Genomic DNA, 20529 nt, shown 5'->3' on the forward strand with positions numbered 1-20529 from the left:
CTTGATCATTGTGCCCTCAGTGCTAAAAGATGAATCTGCCTTCAGGCTTTTCATCACTACAAGAAAGGGGGTTTTGCTTTAATAATTAAACCAATTGTGATAATAATGTTGGCAATAAAAAGCTATAGCACAAGAAAAAAGATTCAGACTTCATGCTTAGAAAACATTTATTTGGCTGGCAGACTTCTCATAGGAAACATTTCATAAGAAAACTATTTAAAAGAAGACAAATTCTGTCATCTTTTAAGTACAGTTTTAACAATTAACAGAAATTATCAAATTTAATATGTTTCAAGGGTGAAAAGTCTAATAACTTTTAAATGGGGGCTATGTTTGATATAATGGAATTTCCTAAAATCATAGATTTAAAGGTGGAAGAAGCCTTCAAAGTCATCTATTCTAATCTCTTCCAAGTATAGGAATCTCTTAAGCAATAACCCTTTACCAATTCCAGCCTCTGGTTGAATACTTTCAGTTTGTTAATTTGTGAAGTAGCTCATCCCATTTTTGAACAGCTCTAATTGTTAGAAATGTCTTCATTATTTGGAGCACAAAGCCTGCTTACCCCTGTGTAAATCCTTACATTCATTGAACCTCTATGTTCAGAGCCTAGGCACCATGAGAATTAACAGAGATGAACAAGACAGAGTTTTTACCGTCAAGGAGCCTACAATCTAAAATAGAAAGGAAGAGATAAGGTATATAGACAAATATACTTATAACTGCAATGGGGACACAGAAGAAGGCAAGATTACTGCTAAGTGAGAGGAATCCAAAAGGCTTAATCGAATTGTCAGGAAGTAGTCAATGAGATCATAGATTTAATGCTGGAAGGGATTTTTGAGATGATTTAGTCCAACACCCCATTCTGTAATTACGGAACTATGACTCAGAGAAGTTAAGTTACGCGGACAAAGACACAGAGGGAGTAAATGGTAGAGCTAAAATTTGGACCAAGGTGCTTGAATACCAAACCCAAAAGTCTTTCCATTATAGCTCAATGCCAAAAGAGATCACAGCAGACATGAAAAGTGAGAGTATTTTAAGCAAGAGAGGACATGGTTTGAACAAATAACAAGAAATGAGAGAATTCAGGGCTTGCTCTCAGAATGGCAAGTGTGTGCACAAGTTTTCTGAGCATCAAAGGAACAAGGGAATGTAGTAAGAGATAAAATTGGGTTGTGGAGATTCTCAAACACAAAGCTAATGAGTCCACATTTTATTTTGTAGTGAAGCTTTTTCCAAAGTTTTGAGCAGAGAAGTAACAAAGTTAGAATTGAGTTTATTTTTTAGCATTCTTTCTTTAAGTTTTGAATTCCAAATTCTATCCCTCTCTCTCCCCTGTCCCCCTTCCCCAAGACAGTGATATAGGTTATATTGTGCAATCATGTAAAACATTTCCATATTAGTCATTTTGTGCAAGAAAATTCAAACTAAAAAAAAGGAAAGAAAGATAAACATAGTTTGCTTCAATCTGTATTCAGACGACATCAATTCTTTCTCTGAAGGCCAGGGATAGCACTTTTCATCATGAGTCCTATGGGACTGTTTTAGATCACTGTATTTGTGAGAACAGCTAATCATTCACAGTCATTCATCGTACAATATTGTTGTTATTGTGTATAATGTTCTCCTGGTTCTGCTCACTTCACTTTGTATCAGTACATCTAAGTCTTTCCAGTTTTTTCTGAAATCATCCTGCTTGTCATTTCTTATAGCATAATAATAATCCATTATAATAATGTACCATAACTTGTTCAGCCATTCCCCAGTTGATGGCCCTCCCTTCAATTTCCAATTCTTAGCTACCCCAAAAGGAGCTACAGATATTTTTGTGCAAATAGGTTCTTTTTCCAATTTTTTAACCTCTTTGGGATATAGTCCTAGCAGTAGTATTGCTGGATCAAACAGTATGTACAGCTTTATAGGCCCTTTGGACATAGTTCCAAATTACAGAGTTTACTTTAGAGAGATCATTTTTGTAGTAGTGTGTAGGATAAATCACCAAGCATTTATTAAGCACCTACTATGTGCCAAGAACTGTTCTCGGTACTGGCTTTACAAATGAAACAACCCCAGGATGAATCAAAAAAGGAACCAATGGGGCAGGAAGATCTCAACGGGTCACAACGATGGGCCAGAATTAATAAAAGAAAATTTAATAGAGATGGATATAAAGATATCTACATTTACATTTAAAGCACTAAGTGCAAATATGTAAGATAACTAAACAAAGGCAGGCATAACTAAACAATTCATGTTCATGCAAAAAAAAAAATCTGGCGGTTTTAGTAGAATTTAAGTGCAACACAAGCCAATAGCAAGATGTGGCAGCCAACAAGTTTGATGAGATCTTGGGCTGCATTGAGTGACTTTATGACTAGAATGAGGGAGTTGGTAGCTTCCACTGTACTCTAACATTGTGTTCCATTTTGGGCACCATGTTTTGCAGAACAATTGGTTAAACTAAAGCATATCCAGAAGAGGGTGACCAGAATGGTGGGAGCCCTATAGACTATACTGCATGAGGAATGGTTGAAGGAAATGGGAATGTATAACCTGGAGAAAAGAAGTGTTTTGTTTGTTTTCTCTGGGCAGAGGGCAGGTAGTAGGGAATGATGGCTCTACTTAAGGATTCTAAGAGCTGTCATATGGAAAGAGGGTTAAACTTGTTCTGCTCAGTCTGACAGGGCAGAATTAGGAATAATGAATACAAATTTCAGGGAGATAGGTTTAGTCAGTCAATAATCGTTCATTACATACCTATGTGCCAGGAACTACTCCAAGCAATGAGGATATAAAGAAAAGCAAAAAACAATTCCTTCCCTCAAGGAGCTTACAGTCTAATGGAGAAGAGGATATGCAGACAACTACATACAAACAAGATATTTAGATATAGATTTTACACATACACACAGCTAATGTAGATAATCAACAAAGGGAAAGCAGGAACAATATTAAGAGAGAATTGGTAAAGGCTTCTTGTAGAAGGTCAGATTTAGGCTCAATGTAAGGAAAAAACTTCCTAACAATTATAGCTGCCCAAGAAACAAAGTAGACTATTTCAGAAGGTAGTAGATTCTTCGAGCAGAACCCGGATTATCACTTGGTGCAGGCAAGAAAACACTGGGCTTGGAGCCAGGAAAAAGTGAATATAAATCCCACCACAGCTCTGTGACCCTAGGTAAATCACATAAATTCTCTAAACCTTAATTTTCTCATCTCAAAATGGTGATAGCACCTACTTCAGAGGGCTGTTTTAAAGAATGAATGAGATAATGTATGTAATGGACTTTACAAAGCATGAAACATTACATAATTGTAAATTATTACTATCATCATTATTATTTTATTATAGAAGATGATTCAGGCCCTACTTGAAGTACATGATGCCTAGGGCCCCTTTTAACTTAGAAAGTTTATTTTTCTGTGAGATCAGTTAGGATGTTTTTCCAGTGGTTTAGATGAGAGATTAAAAGGACTAAATCTCACCCATGACAAGAGGAACATCAAAGCAATGAATGGATTGAAGAAACACTACAAAGACAGGATCAAAAGGATTCTAACCTTAACTAAGGATGTAAGGGTAAAAGAAAAAGAGTAAAAGACAGTGGAAGCTTTAAACCTTGACTGGGATTCGTGGTGACATTAAAATAAATAAGAAAATCAGGAAGAGACCCAGCATTTGGGAGAGGAGATAAAGAGAAATTTGCCTTCAGACATACTGAATTTGAGGTGCTGTGGTACCAATAACTGACGATAGAAAATAGTTCATCTCATTATAATTAGATAATGGAGGCCTGAATAACTTTTAGGATTATAAAACATTCTTTATGAATTAGAGTGTCACCTAAATCTTCATTACTAAGACTGACATTTCTGGAATATTTTATTGGTTTTATAATAAAGTTGTAACTGCAATTCATGTGCTCAGTGCAGTGTCAAGTAATAAAATTACCAATGATCTTATGATTTATTTGAAATCCAAATAAGACAACTTGATTCAGTAAAAAAAATTTAATAAGTCCCAGATTTCTAGCAATGGGCTAGTTGAACATGCTGTACAGCAACTTTATTTCTTTGATGCCTAGATTTTCATCTTTCTTTTATAGACTCATAAGAAAATGATGCATTTTTAAATACCATAAATTACCATAAATTTACCTACACTGTGCTTTCTTTTCTTGATAGATAGCTTCATTCAAAAGGAAGAAAAAGTTATTTTGATTGTTTCAAGTGATTTCTAAATAATACTAAATAATTTATTCAAAATGATTCCATGTTTTTCAAGGAAGGATTGAAGTAGCACTGACAGTAGGAAGTTCAAGAGAAATGGACTGGGGTCAAAGATAACTTTTACTTTGAATGCATTAAGTTTTATATGCCTGGGGGGATAGACAGTTGGAAATATCCAATAGGCAGTGGATGATATATGAGACTAGTACTCAGAGGAAAAGCTTGAGCTGGATAAATAGATCTGGGAATCATATATATAGAGATGATAATTGGACCTAGAAGCTAATAAGGAAGAAGGCCTAGGACAGAATCTTGGAGGACACTCACAGTTAGCAGGGAAGACATGCATGAAGATCCAGCAAAAGAGAATGAGGAGGAGCAGTCACACAGGAGGAAAAACAAGAGAGAATAGTGACATGAAATCCCAGAGAGGGGTTGGAGATGTTGCAGAGAAGTCAAGATGATGGAAGATCAAGATAAAATCATTAGATTTGGCAACTAAGATATTATGATGGTAGTGGCAACAATAGAGAAAAGCAGAGGGGTATAAGATCAAAGGTATAGGTAAAGGGGTTTTTTTGACAAGGAGAAGGGTTGCCTCTTCATCAAAGACGAGTCAAGGAAGGGATAGCTGGGCATGATGTCAGAGGGGCGTGAAACGAAGAGGAAACGAGAAAGCAGCTCTTGACAAATGGCCTCATTTTTTTTCAGTAAAATATGAGGCAAGATCCTCAGCTGAGAGGTTGAGGAGAGCAGGAATATGGGAGGCTTGAGGAGTGAAGGTTTGGGATAGCCACCATGGTGAGTAGGATATTAAATGTCATCCAGTTCCTCTAGTAGAAGTAGTAGTTTCTGGATAAGGATCTTGTGTGAGGAAGCTAGGTGATGTAGAAGATAGAATGCTGGTCCCAGAGTCAAGAATACCTAAGTTCAAATCCAGCCTCAGACACTTATCAGCTACATCAGGGCCACATGACAGCTACAGTTCGATTTATGTGGTTACAAGCATAGAAATCTACATAAATACTTTAGTAAATGAAGCCGAGCTACCACAGAGCTCTCACTAAAATGGAAAATCAAAATATATTGTCTATTGTTTCAATAAAAATCTGAGGTTGGACAGCGCTGAGCTACATGACAAGTCACTTAAGTGACTAGGCAAGTAATTTAAACCTTGCCTGCCTCAGTTTCCTCATCTATAAAATAGGGATGATAACAGTACCAATAATTGTTTCTACATAATTATAAACAACTTAAGATTAAGTGATATCTCATTAGTCAAAGCATCCACTGGGTTATAGTGCTATTGGGAAAAGAAATGAAAGATATGAGATCCAGAGTAGCTCAGAAAAGAGTGGGCTCTTTCAGTCCACCAAAATCTAACCCCACCATGAAGGTATTTCACAATACTATAGAGTTGCCCAGGTTCCAAGGGTGAGTCCTGATACCCCATAGTTCAATAATGTGAAATATAAAAATGTTACTTACTTAAGGTCTCTTCTGGCCCACACTTTCTTCAGTATGTAGTAGTTGTCAGTACTCAAGCAAATGAGAGATACACAATCACAAATAGTACAGTTTTCACAATGTTGACATTGAAAAGGCATAAAGCACAGTCAGCCCAACTATTCATCAGATATACATTGTATGTGAAGTACCCTCTTGGAGGACTTTTCTCACAGCTGTTGAATGTTTAATGAAATATTTTTCCAATATAGCCAGCCAACCAAAACACTAATTATATCAGTGACTTGTTTCTATTGGACAGGAGAATGGCATCTGTTGCTTTGAAAAACGATGGAAGTTTTCTGTGGTGAAATATATTTTAAAGTGTTTTTCTTTAAAAAATCCTAAAAAGATATTAGACATTTCCACAAATAGAATTGTATGACAACATTTAGATTTTAATACTGTCACAGGACCACACTATTGAGACATGGACACCTCAGAGATGTCTACTTCAATTCCTTCATTTTATAGATGAAGAAATTGAGAACTAGAGAAGTTAATATGTATAGTTAATACATTTTTTCAGGAAGTATTGTGGGTAAAATATACCTTTGAGGCATCTGGGTCGTGTACCTGAAATACTATATGGGCTATAAAAATTGTTCATATCAGGTTTTAAAACAAAGCAATAGAATTATAATTACATTGTGAGAAACAGCCTCTTCTGAGACAAACATCCCAGCTGAGCGAGATATACCAAAAGTTCCCAAAGAAAACAGCACTGCAAAAACTTTCTAGATTTGCTTTATTTTCCAACATAGTAGCTTACTTCATTTTCGGTACCACAATGTTTTAAGGTCAGAAATAGGCCTATAGCAAAAGATCATTGGTAGGTCAAAGAGGACCGTGCAAGATAGGTATGGCAGCCTGGGATGTAACATGCAGTGGAGTACAGAAAGGTAATCTTTTCAATATAAATTAGATTAGATTATGAACTCCTTGAGGACATGTATTGGGGTAATTAAGGTGGGACGTTTTTACAGTTTTCTCTTTGAGAACGCTAAAATAATCAAGTGCCTTTGATTAAGTCTTACTAGGTGTAAGCCCCAGGCCCACTCCCTTTTGCTGATTAGGTTGGAACCCTTTAGACCCTAAAAAGGGTATATAAACTCAGAGGTTAGTATTTTGTCTGGGGCTCTCACTCACTGGAAGAGTGTCCTGTGACTTAAAGAGACTCTGGGCAGCTGCTGTTAAAAGACCCCCCACCCAGCTTGTAAAGCCAGATGTTGATGCTTCCCTAGTAACCATGAATTGAGATCTGAATCAGACAAGGTCTGTCTGTTGATGTTTGTAATTTCTGTTTGTATTCTCTCTGAAGTTCAGAGTGCTGGCTTTTCCCCCTGAACTAAGTGAATGATATATGTATGTCTGATTAAAGTGAGATTGTTAACCCCTTAGCTCTTGTAGCTGATCTTGTTGGGTCTGATACCCCAACAGCAGCTGCTACCCACAAAGCTGTTGTTACAGGGCAGGGACTGTTAGTCCCAGGCACACAGGCAATTAATAAAAGTTTGTTGGCTCTTTGGTCCCAGCGGCTGCAGGAAGATGACGAGGGAATGTCTTCGCTTGGTAAGTGCCGGAATAAGGCGCAGGCTTTGTGTTAATCGTTGTGGTTCTAAGGCACACCATCTTCAGAAGTCAACATGTGGCAAATGTGGATATCCTGCTAAACGCGAGAGAAAGTATAATTGGAGTGCAAAAGCTAAGCGACACAACACCACTGGTACTGGTCGGATGAGGCACCTAAAAATTGTCTATTGCCAATTCCGGAATGTATTCTGTGAAGGAGCAACACCCAAACCCAAGAGAGCAGCTGTTGCAGCATCTAGTTCATCTTAAGGATTGGACTGTTTGTTAAAATAAATGTCCTGAATGAAAAAAAAAATAAAAGTTTGTTGACTACTGAATATAGTTTTATAAATGCATCTTTCTTTAATCCTATAAAACTCTACTCTCTGTGCACAAAGGCAATTATAGTAAGCCAAATAACACAAGTTACAGTGGAAAGCTCAGGGGCAGTAAACTACAGGAAGATCAATTTTAAATGCAGAGTAATGAGAATAGAGAGGGATGGGGTAGAGAGGGTTTTTTCAAACCTTTTCTAGGATCCAAAGAGAGAAGAATTTCTTCCAACTCTTTAAGGTTAACCCTCAATGAGGATGAAAATGAGAAGAAAAATCATAACTGGAGAGAATCACATGATAAATTACTTTTATCGCCCTCTTTGGGACTTTCTAATTGTTTATGCAATGTACGTTACAAATAAATCTATCTGCAAATGGCATACATTATAGACTTATAGGTGCTCTATCCATTCTGAAATTTTTTGTTGCCAAAACATTTTAATATCTAGTGATAGTTTTATTACAAATAGAGTCAATCAATCCATCTCTGCCATTGAAGTTCTATGTCATTACCACCATATTCCTATTTAGAACTTAAATTGTTTGGAGGCCACATTTACATAATTTCTCTGAGCCAATTTCCTCATCCATAAAATGGGATTACCACAACTTATCTCACAGGATTGCTGTGAAGATTAAATGAGATAATGTCTGTAACACAGCTCTCTAAACAATAAAGCACCATTGAGCTGAAAGCTATTATTAAAATTACAAGGCCATGTGGATTTGAGGTCAAAGAATAGGCAGATGCCATGACTAATAGTTATTCTATATGGAAAATTCATAAGCTATATTAAAAGCTTCCAGGCAATCAGGCAACAGATATTTATCAAGCATCTCCAAAGGACATGAGACAGGCACCTATTAAATTAACAAAATCCAAAGTAAATCAAGATATGGTAAAAGAACAATTGTCCTGGACCTACCAACCAACCAATTAATAACATTTTAAGGGCCTATTTTGTGCCAGGCACTAAGCACTGGGGATACAAAAAGAGTCAAAAAACCAGTCCCTTCCCTTAAGGAGTTTACAATCTAATAGGACCAATCAATCAACAATTATTTATTAGGCAAGGCAAGACAATAAGAATTTATTAAGTGCTTACTATGTATCAGCACAAAGCAAAGCACTGAGGATACAAATACAAGCAAAAAGAAAGATAATCCTTGCCCTCACGAAGCTTACATTCTAATGGAGGAAAGTAACACACAAAAGGGAGCTGAAAAGCAGAGGATCGATTGGGAAGGATAACCATCTAGAGGGATGGTGCTGAAGTCCAGAAAGCCAGAAGTACAATGGGGAAAGGAATTAATGTTGACCTCCCCAGTTCTTTTGGATGAATTTCAGCTAAGCAGCACCATTTGTTTGTCCTAAATGAGTTCCAAGTAGTGTATCATACTCCTAGATGACTTAGAGAAGTAAAGAAACAGTAAGTGGCTAAAATTCACAGACACTAGACATTCTAAATCCACAACAACCAAAATGGAAACAAATGGAAACAAAACAGAAACAAATCTCTATAGATAATCAGGGGTATGATAGTTCTTCCTAAAATAATCCCAGATTGGGTAAAATAGCTGAATCCCTATAATGTTAGTTCATGACAATATATTAGACAAACTACCCAAAGATGATCCAATCTATAAATCTCAGGTACAGAGTATAAATAACTTAATATACTGTAGTTTTTATGCTAACTACCTAAACTATGGAGGCTCTACCCACAGAGTAGATTTTAAGTACTAATGCTTCAATTTTTTCTTAGCCACTCAAAATTAATTTAGAATTCTTTTTTTGAGGCAATTGGGATTAAGTGACTTGTCCAGGGTCACATAGTTAGTCTGTGTCTGAGTGTACATTTGAACTCACGTCCTCCTGACTACAGAGCCACTATGCCACCTAGCTGCTCCTTAATTTAGTATTCTTAGCAAGTATATGACCACCACTCATCCTACCATTTTCCACTCTCCCGTGTGTGTGTGTGTGTGTGTGTGTGTGTGTGTGTGTTTATTTCCCTGAGACAGGAAAAATTGTGTAATCTCTAGCTCCTATCATTCTATCTAGTTCAAAAATACAACACTGAGGGGTTGGAGCCTTGAGAATTCTGGCAATGAGAATTCCCTAAGACACTCCTTAACAAGTTTCCAGTGGTACTCCCTACCCTAATATTCCTGGGTGAATAAGATATTGTCCACAACTGATTGTTGTAGTTATCACTTTTTGGAGAAAAATGTGACCATGACTCAATATATGTTGTTCCCTGCCCAGAATGATTCATGGTGGTGGGTGGAGTGGATAAAATGATTAAAATAAAATCAAAAATATGAGTTTGATTTCTGCCTCAGATATGGAACAGTTATGTAGCCATAAACATGACACTTAATCTCTCTCTGCCTCAGTTTCCATATTTGTGAAGCAGAGTTAATTATACCTGTAACACTTTGAGGGTAACAGAATCATGGGACCATATATTAAGATGACCTTAGAAGTCATTTAGTCCAACCTCTTAACTTAATAGACTATGAAACTAAGATCCTGTATCAGTAAGGCAATAAATAAGACATCAACAATAATTGTAAATATGCTTATGTAGTTCTGTATCGCAAAGAATGAGATACTCTCCATAAAGAAGGTTGAAGAAGTATAACATTTATCCAGACACCAGAGAATCATATCCCATTATCAAATGTTCAGCTCCCACATCCAGTCAGCCCACTTTATCATAACAGCAAGGAACTTAAAACACAATATCACAACATGGAACCTTGCCATCCCAAAACCTCTCCAACCCCCTACTGGGGTCTTCTCAAAGACCAACTCATAGTACAGCTAAGTCAGCCTGTTCAACTCTATTACAAGAGCAGCCATTAGCAGCCATAACTGCACAGTCTCTCTCTCTCTCTCTCTCTCTCTCTCTCTCTCTCTCTCTCTCTCTCTCTTTCCTGTGACATAGCTTCCTTTTCCTTTCAGGAAGCTCCTCCCATCACATGTGACTTAGGCTTTCTGTGACTTGGGCAGGTCACCCATTAAAGTTGCTTTCCTTGGAAAAGCAAATCAAAGAACCTGCATTGGCAGCCCTTCTGTGTGTTCTTGTTGGTCTTACACAGCCACAGTAGCTACTAGGCAGATTGTTGTTACATATGGTCATATCAATGCTTTAATAATATCACTTGGACAACCATGTGGAGAAAAGATTGTGATGCCAATCAGTGATTAAAGATCTTTCCTGTCCATTCAGTAGGCCTCAGGTGGGGCTAGTTAAGGGAAGCTTGATTAGAGCTTTGTTTGTGGGCAGGCCTATACCCTTTACTTGGCCCTAAGCCCCAGGCCTACACCCTTTTGCTGATTGGGTGTGAAGCCCTTGGGCCCTAAGGAGAGTATATATACCCAGAAGGTAGCCATAGAACTCAGAATCTGCAGAGAGCTCAGAGACTAGCAAGGTACCAAACTCAGAGACCTTTGGAGACATAAGCTGCATAGAAGAGTGGAGAGTGGAGACCAGAGTGCTGCGGAGACCAGAGAACTGAGTATCTACAGAATCAAGAGAGTGGAGAAAAGAGAATCCACAGAGTGGAGAATCCAGAAGACTGCAAAAGCAGGCAGACAGGATTCATGAGTGTTTACAGGAATGCCCTAGCAGTAGGGGGAGAAGGTTACAGGATAACTTGGATTTTTGCTATAATATTGTGTTATAATTTCCTTGCTGTTACATTGAGATGGACTTACTGGCTTTGGAATACAACTGTTGCTATGTCAGGTTTGATCCTCTGGTGTCTAAATAAATGTTTTACTTCCTCTGCCTTCTACCTAGAGAATCTCTTACACTTTACAATTCCGAACTGTACGGGCATATTCATGGTCATCATCGAGGTCATGAATCTTACCTTGCTGACACAAAGATTAAAGAGGGGAAACACAAGACCATAGATAGAGAGTTGGAAGGGACTTCAGGGATCATCTATTCCAACCTTCCATCTTTTTAAAATAAGAAAACTAAGAAAATAAGTATGCCTACCCAATGATAACACTGCAAGGTCTATATCTCAAAGAGATGAAAGGAAGAGAGAAAAGATCCATATATACAAAAGTATTTATAGCAGCTCTTTTTGTGATGGTAAATATTGGAAATTGAGGGGGTATCCATTAGTTAGGGAATGGCTAAACAAGTTATGGTATGTGTATGTGATAGAATACTATTGTGCTCTTAGAAATGATGGAGGAAATGGCTTCAGAAAAACCTAGGAAATCCTGTATGAACAGAAGTAAGCAAAGAAAAAGAAAAGAACTATGAGAATAATTTATTTATACAATAATAATATTATATAAGATAAACAACTTTGAAAAATTTAGGAACTCAGATAAATGCAATGACCAATTACAATAACAAAGGACTATATTGATGAAGCATACTATTTACCTCTAGCTAGAGCTGATGGACTCAGAATACAGACTGAAACACTTTTATTTCTTTTTCTTTCTTTCCCTCTTCCTTCCTTCCTTTCTTCCTCCACCCTCCCCCCTCCGCCTTTTTTGGACATAGTTCAAGAGAATTTATTTTGCTTTACTATTCAATTTTTTTTTAGCATTCTCAATGGCTGAGGGAAGAAAAGGGGGTAGGAGAGAATCCAAAACTGAACATAAAACTTAATTTAAAAAAATAAAATGGGAAAACTGAGAACCTTAATAGATTGTTCAAGATCACACAGAAAGCAAGTCGCAGGACTAAGATTTGACCCAAGATCCTGAGACTCCAAATCCAGTGTTCTTTTCACCACACCAAGCTACCTCTCCTAGGTGGGGAGTCCAATCAGGAGGCTATTGCAATAGTCCAGGCCAAAGGTGATGAGGGCCTGAATGAGGCTGGTAGCCAAAGATTAAGGGAGGGGTAGAAATGGATGAAATAGTTTACAGGTAAAGACCTACACAATCTCCCTATGACTATATAAGGAGGGGAAAGGAAAGGAAAAGTGTGAAGTAAAGGGTGTCTCTTAAGAAGTCAATCTGAGTAATTGAAAGAATAGCAATATTCATGACAGAAACAGAGAAGAGGTATGTGATGGAGGGGAAAAGTAGCAATTTCAATGTCATGAGAAAGTAAGGAAGTCCTCCATTATGTTGGTAACCTTTGGAAAGAAACCTGGACAAATGTTGCACAGGATGGGTAGGCATGGTTGGGTTGTAATCTGCTTTGTTAGAGGGAATTCCTGAAATGATGAGATCACGTATCCATTTAAGAATTTGAGCATACATTCTAAGAGGTTAATAGTAGTACCTTTCTGCATATCTCCTCCCCTTCTCCACCATTAAAACCACCTCATATTTTCTTCTTTCTTCACCATTATAAACCTCTGAATATCACTAGTATCCTGTCACTCATATCTCTTAACCCTATCTTTCAACTATTCTTCCTACATTTATCTAAGTCTATTGTCTCCATGTCAAGAGAAAACAAATGAGAATGATCTCCAGTGGCTACGTAGGAAGTCTTTGAAATTAGTCTCTCATTTTCCCATTCTTCTCCACTCTCAATTGGTTTAACATCCAACACCAAAGAGAAAGAACAGGCCAATTTCTCTGATACTGACCCTGATGATCTTACTGCCAAAAGAGGTAAAAGTTTCATTCATTTCAAGCCAAGACTTTTTTGCTATCAGAGTACAAGGTAGAGACTATTTACAGTTAATATTATCATGTTGAAGTATAAATGTTTTTGCTAGGTGAAGGAAGGATTCTTCTGTACCTTAAGGCTGAAACTCTATACTATTTCTGTCACATTAGAACGAGGTTCAACTTCAAAGCGCTGAAGAGTCACCCTGCCACCCCACCTTGGCAATGAAAGCCACACATTTACATTTCAACATAGCTCCAGTCTCTCCAACTGGCTGAGTAGTGAAGGAAGAAGGAATTCCTTCACAAACACTCTGCTTTCTGCTACCTCCTTCCATATGTCAGGCACAAGAGCAGAATTACAGCGGTATCACAGGACTTCCCAGCTATCTGGTGGATATATTGAGACAGACAGACAAATAGAGATATAGATATATATGCATATACGTACATATTCACATAAATTCATTTTCCAAGAGAGACAGAGACAAAAGTAAAACTTTCTTTTTTCAGAGTACATAGAAAAGAAATACGCTATTGTGGAAAGAATTCTAGGAGTCAAGGCATCTAGTCCCTCTTCCACCTGGAAAATACTGGCTGTGTGAGCAGATCAAATGCTTTATCCTCTGAACTGATGTTGTAGGGGACAGAGGAGAAGAATGAGAGCACTTGATTTGTAGTCAGAGAATATGGATTCAAATCCCAGTTCTGCCATTCAGTAATGCTTGTGTGACCCCAGGAATATCATTTTGCCTTTCTAGACTTAAGTTTTCCCATCTGCAAAATGAGAAGGTTGGATTAGCAGACCTCTAAAGTTCTTTTGAGTTCTAAATCCTATGACCTACCTGTAACACAGAGACCATGATACTTACAATGGCTTCAACACAAGTTTGAGATGAGGATTAAATGAGATAAGGCACTTGAGTAGCTGTAAATATGACATACTACATAAATGTAAGCTCTTACTATCCTAAACTTGGTGATTTGGCAGCCTTTGCCATTTAGCATGAAGGTCACGATTCCTGATGTATATTATCTTTACACTTAATCAGCCCCTTGTTGCCTGCTTCTTTGGAGGGAAGATGGACAGTGGCCACATATACAACACACAGCAAAGGCCCTGCACAGTGTGGGTGGGACTGATTCTGAGGCAGAGGCAAAGGCGCAATTGCATATAATGACTCATTAATTAGTTCTTTAAAAAGCAGCTGCAATCACTTACAGAGGAATGAAATGTGCACATGATGTGGAAAACCCTATGAGTTCCACATTGGTCTTCAAAAACATTTACAAATACTCTTCTGAGGAGTCTATAGGCTTCACTAGGTCCCCAAAGGGGACCATCACACGCAAAAATGGTTAAAGACTGTTTTGGAGCACAGACAGATTAAGTGATTTGCTCAGAGTTACACAGTCAGTACATTTCAGGGTCAGGACTTAAATCCAGAATTTTCCGACTCACAGGCCAGCTCACTATTGAAAACATTATACTGCCTCTCATGACATGTCTCATGATATGTCTATCTCACGTCTATATTAAATTCAACTCAGCAAATATGTCTCAGTATGTACAAGGCTTTGTGCTAGGGAGCCTGAGATTTTAAAAAAAAAGGCTCTGCCTTTAAGAAACTCTTATCCTATTGGATAGCTATATCTGTTTCTTTCCACATCCAAGTATCTACTGTTTCTGCTTCTTCTATACTTAAGTGTCTTGATGGAATACACATAAAGCCATGAAAACAGCAGTTTCATGAAAATATTTGCATCGGCTGCCATTACTAGTTCCTAATGAATACCAGAGAAATCCCTCAGTACATATTACCCTACATGAAAGTGACTGTGAGATAAACACTTTGCAAACCTTAAAACACCTTATAAATATGAACCATTCTCATTATTGCTATTGGTGACACCGATCTGCTAAATGCAGGTGTTAACAGTGTCAAAAAGGAAGTTACTAGATGCAGTCAACTTATTCCAGATAAACCACAAGAGCCTTTTTTATTCCAGTTGACAGAAATCTAGGAGGAATTAGGCACAATATTCTTCTGTATCCTTAGCTGGCTTTCCACACAGTTAAAAATGCTTCCAAATATTTCCTTAAAAAGAAATAGACAATTTAAAAAAAAATCAGGAAGTTAAAACGGCTCACAGCTGGATCTGCTGCAACATATCTCCCTAACCACAAGATTAGGAAAGACAACCTTTTAGACACCCCTGCCTGGGAATAATACCAGCAAAGAAGCTTAATGTACAGTCCCAATCTCTTGGCTGCCTACACTTCAGCCCATCTGTTCAAACAGCAGGCTGCCAACCAGCTCACAAGTTGGTTGGACCCCAGCCCTGGGTCAAGCATGGCAGGCAACAATGAGTTTATATTGGCATCAAATAAAAGACTGGAACTGCCATCTCCCCAGCAAGAGGTCTCTCCTCTGTGGCAACAACAAGGCATTGGCACGGCATGCCCCTTTGTGCCTCATCGCAACTGTTTGCTCTCAGCTATGTTAGCAGATCATCTCATTGAATCCTCAGAGCTTTAGGTTATTTCCTCCATCCTATCAGTATTGTCAAGATGGGGTGGGAGGAAGGGAGAAAGTAGCATATACACATTACTCATTTTGAATTATATAGTCCTACCTATCCTTAAATGAACCCTGGAAATTGCCCTTATGTACATGACAATGGAAAAAAGCACTAGATTTGTGGGATGGGATCTAGATTTCAAGCCCAGCTCTGCTATTCCAAACCTGTATGATCTGAAGTAAATCATTTAATCTCAGAGTTTCAGGGTCCTAACTTTTAAAATGAATAGGTAAAGTGAAATCCTATGACCTCTATTGTCAGTAAATGTAAGGAAAAACCATGTTTCCTCGGAAGACATTCTGGCAGTCTAAAAATTCTTCCTAAAAGTAAAAAGATGCTCGACTCTTCCTTCATCTACAAGGAGTATTTACTAAGCAACCAAATACGAACAACACAAAGGCACTACTCAGCCTGCTAAAATCCTTCCCTTCTTTCCAGGCTTAGTTCAGTGGTCACCTCTTCCAGGCAGCTTTTCTTGATTTCCCTAATAGTTGCTTGCATAATAATAGCTAGCATTTATACAGTGTTTTAAGGTTTGCAAAGCTCTTTAATAGGTTAATTCATTTAATTCTTACAACCCAGTGAGATAGGTGCTATTGTTATCCCTATTTTATAGGTGAAGAAACTGAGGCATAGAGAAATTAATAACTTGTCCAGGGTCACAAAGTTAATGTTGGAGGCAGGATTCAAGCTCTGATATTCCTGACTACAAGTCCTGCACTCTATCCATTGTGCCATCCAGCTGCCTAAGGTAGGAATGAGACATTGTATAAGTAGAAGTGGCAAGATTTGGCAAATGATTTAAGTATGGAGTGATTACAATGAAGAGTCAAGGATAACACCAAGGTTAAAGAATCTTAGTACCTAAGAAGATAATGGTACCCTTGACAGTAATAGGGAAATTTGGAAGAGGAGTGGGTTTGGGGAAAAGATCATGAGGTCTGTTTGGGGATATGTTGCATTTGAGAGGTTGCCAGGACACTCAATTGGAAATATCCAAAAGGTAGTTGGTGACATGGAACTGGAAATGAAGAAAATGATTAGGCTGGGACAACCAGATATGGGAATCATCTTCATAAAGATAAAAATCAAACCCATGGGAGCTGTTAAGACCACCAAGTAAAAGAACATAGAAAGAAAAGAAATAGGGCCTAGGACAGAGCCTTGAGGCACACGCATAATTAGTGAATATGACATTGATATGAATGAAAATATATGTAAAGCACTTTACACAACTTAAGTACTATGTAAATGTTAACTACCATTATTGTTAGTATTGTAGGTACTTTTTCCAGCAAAGGAGTAGTACACAGTACCACTGCAGTAGCAGACAGGAAGAAAACAAGCCAAGAGAGACCCAGATCATGAAAACCCAGAGAGAAGAGAGTATTTAGGAAGAAGAAAGAAAAGCCAGAAATAAGTGGTCAACAGTAAAATGTTACTTCAATGTCAAGGATAAAGACTGAGAAAAGAACATTACATACAGCAAATAAGAGATCATCTGAAAACTTGGAGATGGGAGCTTCAGTTGAGTAGGAAGGTTAGAAGGCAGATTGCAGAGGACTGAAAAGAGTGTAAGAGATAAGGAAGCAGGGCAGCTTTTTTTCGGATTTTAGCCTAGAAGGGGAGGTAAAAGATGATAGCTGGAAGTCAGGGTAGGATATACTGAGGTTGTTTTTTTTTTCCAGGATGGGGTGAGATGATTGTATTGAGACAGTTGTGTTCATAGGGAAGCAGAAAAAGATTCAGTAAATTAGAGAGAAGTGGAAGATTGAATAAATGAATGGTTTTTATTAAGTTCTATTATATCCCAAGTCCTGAAGATACAAATTCAAAATCAAGACCGTCTCTGAACCCAAAGAGTTTAATGAGTAGTGGTCAGGGAAAGGAGTAATGCTCTGGAAAGTCTCAAAGATGGCAAGTGAGACAATAGCGCAGTCCACTGACACACCTGTTCTTGAGACAATGGCAATCTTGATTTTATTACATTGTCCGAGCAAGATGGAGAAAGTGAGAGACGCATCAGAGAGCAGCCATCTTGAAAATAAGACTGCATGGTCCCAAGGAGAACAAGGGTCCGGTGTCTTAACTCCTTCAGGTATTTTTTTTAAACAAACATATAACAGGATAGTTGTTGCTTTACGAATAATTGAAATAATTTTTCAAAGACAATTCTCACACTGATTTCTCTAGTTTCAAGAACAAACATTATTTCCAGAGGCAAAGGGTCCTTATTCATTAAAAGCATGTCTCTGGATCTTTCACACGTGCCGAAACCTAAGAGCTCATATATGTCCAGTCTAACAAGAAAACAAATGCTAGGTTAAATGCATACAATAAAGAACAATAAAACTAGAAATTCTTCCTGGCAATGACAATGCCACAGATAGAAGTAAATTATCCCAATTCCTTAAAATTCTTTGTACTGAGCAGTTAAGAAAGGATATGCCACAGCTATATGTATTCTAGAGCCAGAAAGCCAATCTGCTGATGTTGAAGACCAGCCTCCCCTCAGCCAACAAAGCTTATTATTGTACAAAGTTTTCTTTGAGAAAGAAATAGATCCTTTTACCATTAGGTCATCACAATGTGGCCATTATTCTGAGGCAGCTGCTTCAATGATTAGTGCTTTTATCAGAATGGGTACTCCTTTCACCAACATGGACTCCCATTCTTTTTAGGATTCAACAGCCTATCTTTCAAGAGTTGCTGAAAAATTAAGCCAGTCTAGTGAAGTAAATTAGAAACACTCCAAAGTCTATGCCTGTCCAGCAGAGTTTTCGAGGATACAGGTGATATTCACATCACAATAAGGTATCAAGGTGGGATTCTTGTGAAAATGTGGATGCCAAGGCCCTCTTCTGACTAGAGTCTTAAACAATCAGAATTCTCAAATGACAGTAGCGATTTTCTTCGTAGAATAGTCCAAAACACCTTTCTGACTGACAAGGACTAATTGGGGAAAAGTATAAGAACTTTGGGAAAAGGTAACCATGTCACTTTAATTTGTAATAAATTAGTCAACTAAATATCTACAATGTTGCAAGCACTCTGCTAAGTTCTGGAAAACTCAAGACACAGTTGGACATATACTTGGAGATTAAAGAAATGGATTTTAGTAGGTCAGAGAAAAAATAATGGTGACTCCCTTGGCTTGAGATGCTAAAAAAGAAAAAAGCTCAAAATGAATGGGAGACAATGTACAATGATGATGCAATCATGAAGGACACCATTGAGAAAGAAAAGGAGCAGGGTGGGGTATAATCTAAAGAGACCCATGTAGTTGCATACTGAGTGCTCTGATTAGCTGATATTTTAAACAGAAATGGACAAAAATAAAAGATGGAGGTAAGAATGGTACCTGGAATAAAATTACTCTGCCATCAATTTGTTTTAGCGTGCTTTCATCTCTTTCCCTATGTCTATCTCTACCAAACTGTTTTCTGAAATTGGTAGTCTGAGGCAAAGGGAGTTTTCTTGGAGGAATGTTAGAAAATGTTAGAAAAAAGTTCTCAGAAAAGGCTAATGCCAAATAACTAACTACAAGGACTTTGAGTGCCTTGGGCTCTGATAATGGGGAAACTGGTTTGACTCACAGAGTATATGTTCTCCATGAGCTAGTAGCTTGGATAGCAACCTTTTTCTACTTTCCCAATAAGTTATTACACACTTATAGGTGAATCAGACTTTTGTCTCAGCTTTTTTAAAACACTTCATTGTGATTTTTTTTAAAAAAATCAAATTGACTGGAAAAAGAAGTTAAAAGAAAATGGATTATTTCCATTTTGATAGATCAGTTTATCTTGTTTTTTTTTCCTGTTTTCCACTTACTAAAACAAGTAAAATAGTCTTTTTTTTCCCTTAAGTAAAAAGACACCGATTTAAAGGATGCATCTGGATAAGACAGAATAAACTTGCCTCATCATAAGAAACAGCAGCTGCCACTTAACCCTGCACCTACCCACACAGCCACAAAATACATTTTATGTAAGGATAATAACAACTGGTAATTATATAGCATTTTAATCATCACAGAGTGTCAGCAGAGGATCTAAACCCAAGTCTCTCCTGACTGCAAGTCCAGGGCCCTTTCCCCCAAGTTGAATAAAGTAATCACCATTGTTAAGGTGATTGCTCTTTCAAAATGGAAGAAGAAGGGGAATTTTTATGTCTTTGTGAGTGCATATAGACCCTACCAACCCCTCAAATTATCATCCCATAATCTCTCCTATCTTTCTTAGCCAAACTCATTAATAAATCTGTTTATACTCAGTACTCTTATTTCTCCTTTCCTTTAACTCTCTTTTATTTTTTCATTATTTTTAAATTTTTTCTGTATATATATTTTTTATTTAATATTTTAGTTTTCAACATAGATTTCTACAAGATTTTGAGTTACAAATTTTCTCCCCATTTCTATCTTTCCCCCTTTCCAAGATGGCATATATTTTGATTGCCTTGTTCCCCAGTCAGCCCTCCCCTCTTTCACCCCATTTCCCTCCATCCCCTTTCCCGTTACTTTCTTGTAGGGCAGGACAGATTTCTATGCCCCATTCCCTATATATCTTGTTTCCCAGCTGCATGCAAAAATAATTTTTTTTAACTTTTTTAAGCATCTGCTTTTAAAACTTTGAGTTCCAAATTCTCTCCTCTCTTCACTTCCCATGCACCCTCCCTAGGAAGGCAAGC

The 20529-nt window shown here is 37.6% G+C and overlaps 1 protein-coding gene and 1 pseudogene across 1 annotated transcript in view; one reads left to right on the top strand and one right to left on the bottom strand.

Annotated features, from left to right (window-relative positions):
* LOC118855654 overlaps positions 1 to 7625 on the top strand; it is a 38057-nt pseudogene extending 30432 nt beyond the window's left edge.
* PXDNL (peroxidasin like) overlaps positions 1 to 20529 on the bottom strand; it is a 570999-nt gene that overhangs the window by 415313 nt on the left and 135157 nt on the right. The window lies entirely within an intron of this gene.

Source organism: Trichosurus vulpecula, chromosome 1 (assembly GCF_011100635.1).
Source record: "Trichosurus vulpecula isolate mTriVul1 chromosome 1, mTriVul1.pri, whole genome shotgun sequence".
NCBI classification, from domain to species: Eukaryota; Metazoa; Chordata; class Mammalia; order Diprotodontia; family Phalangeridae; genus Trichosurus; species Trichosurus vulpecula.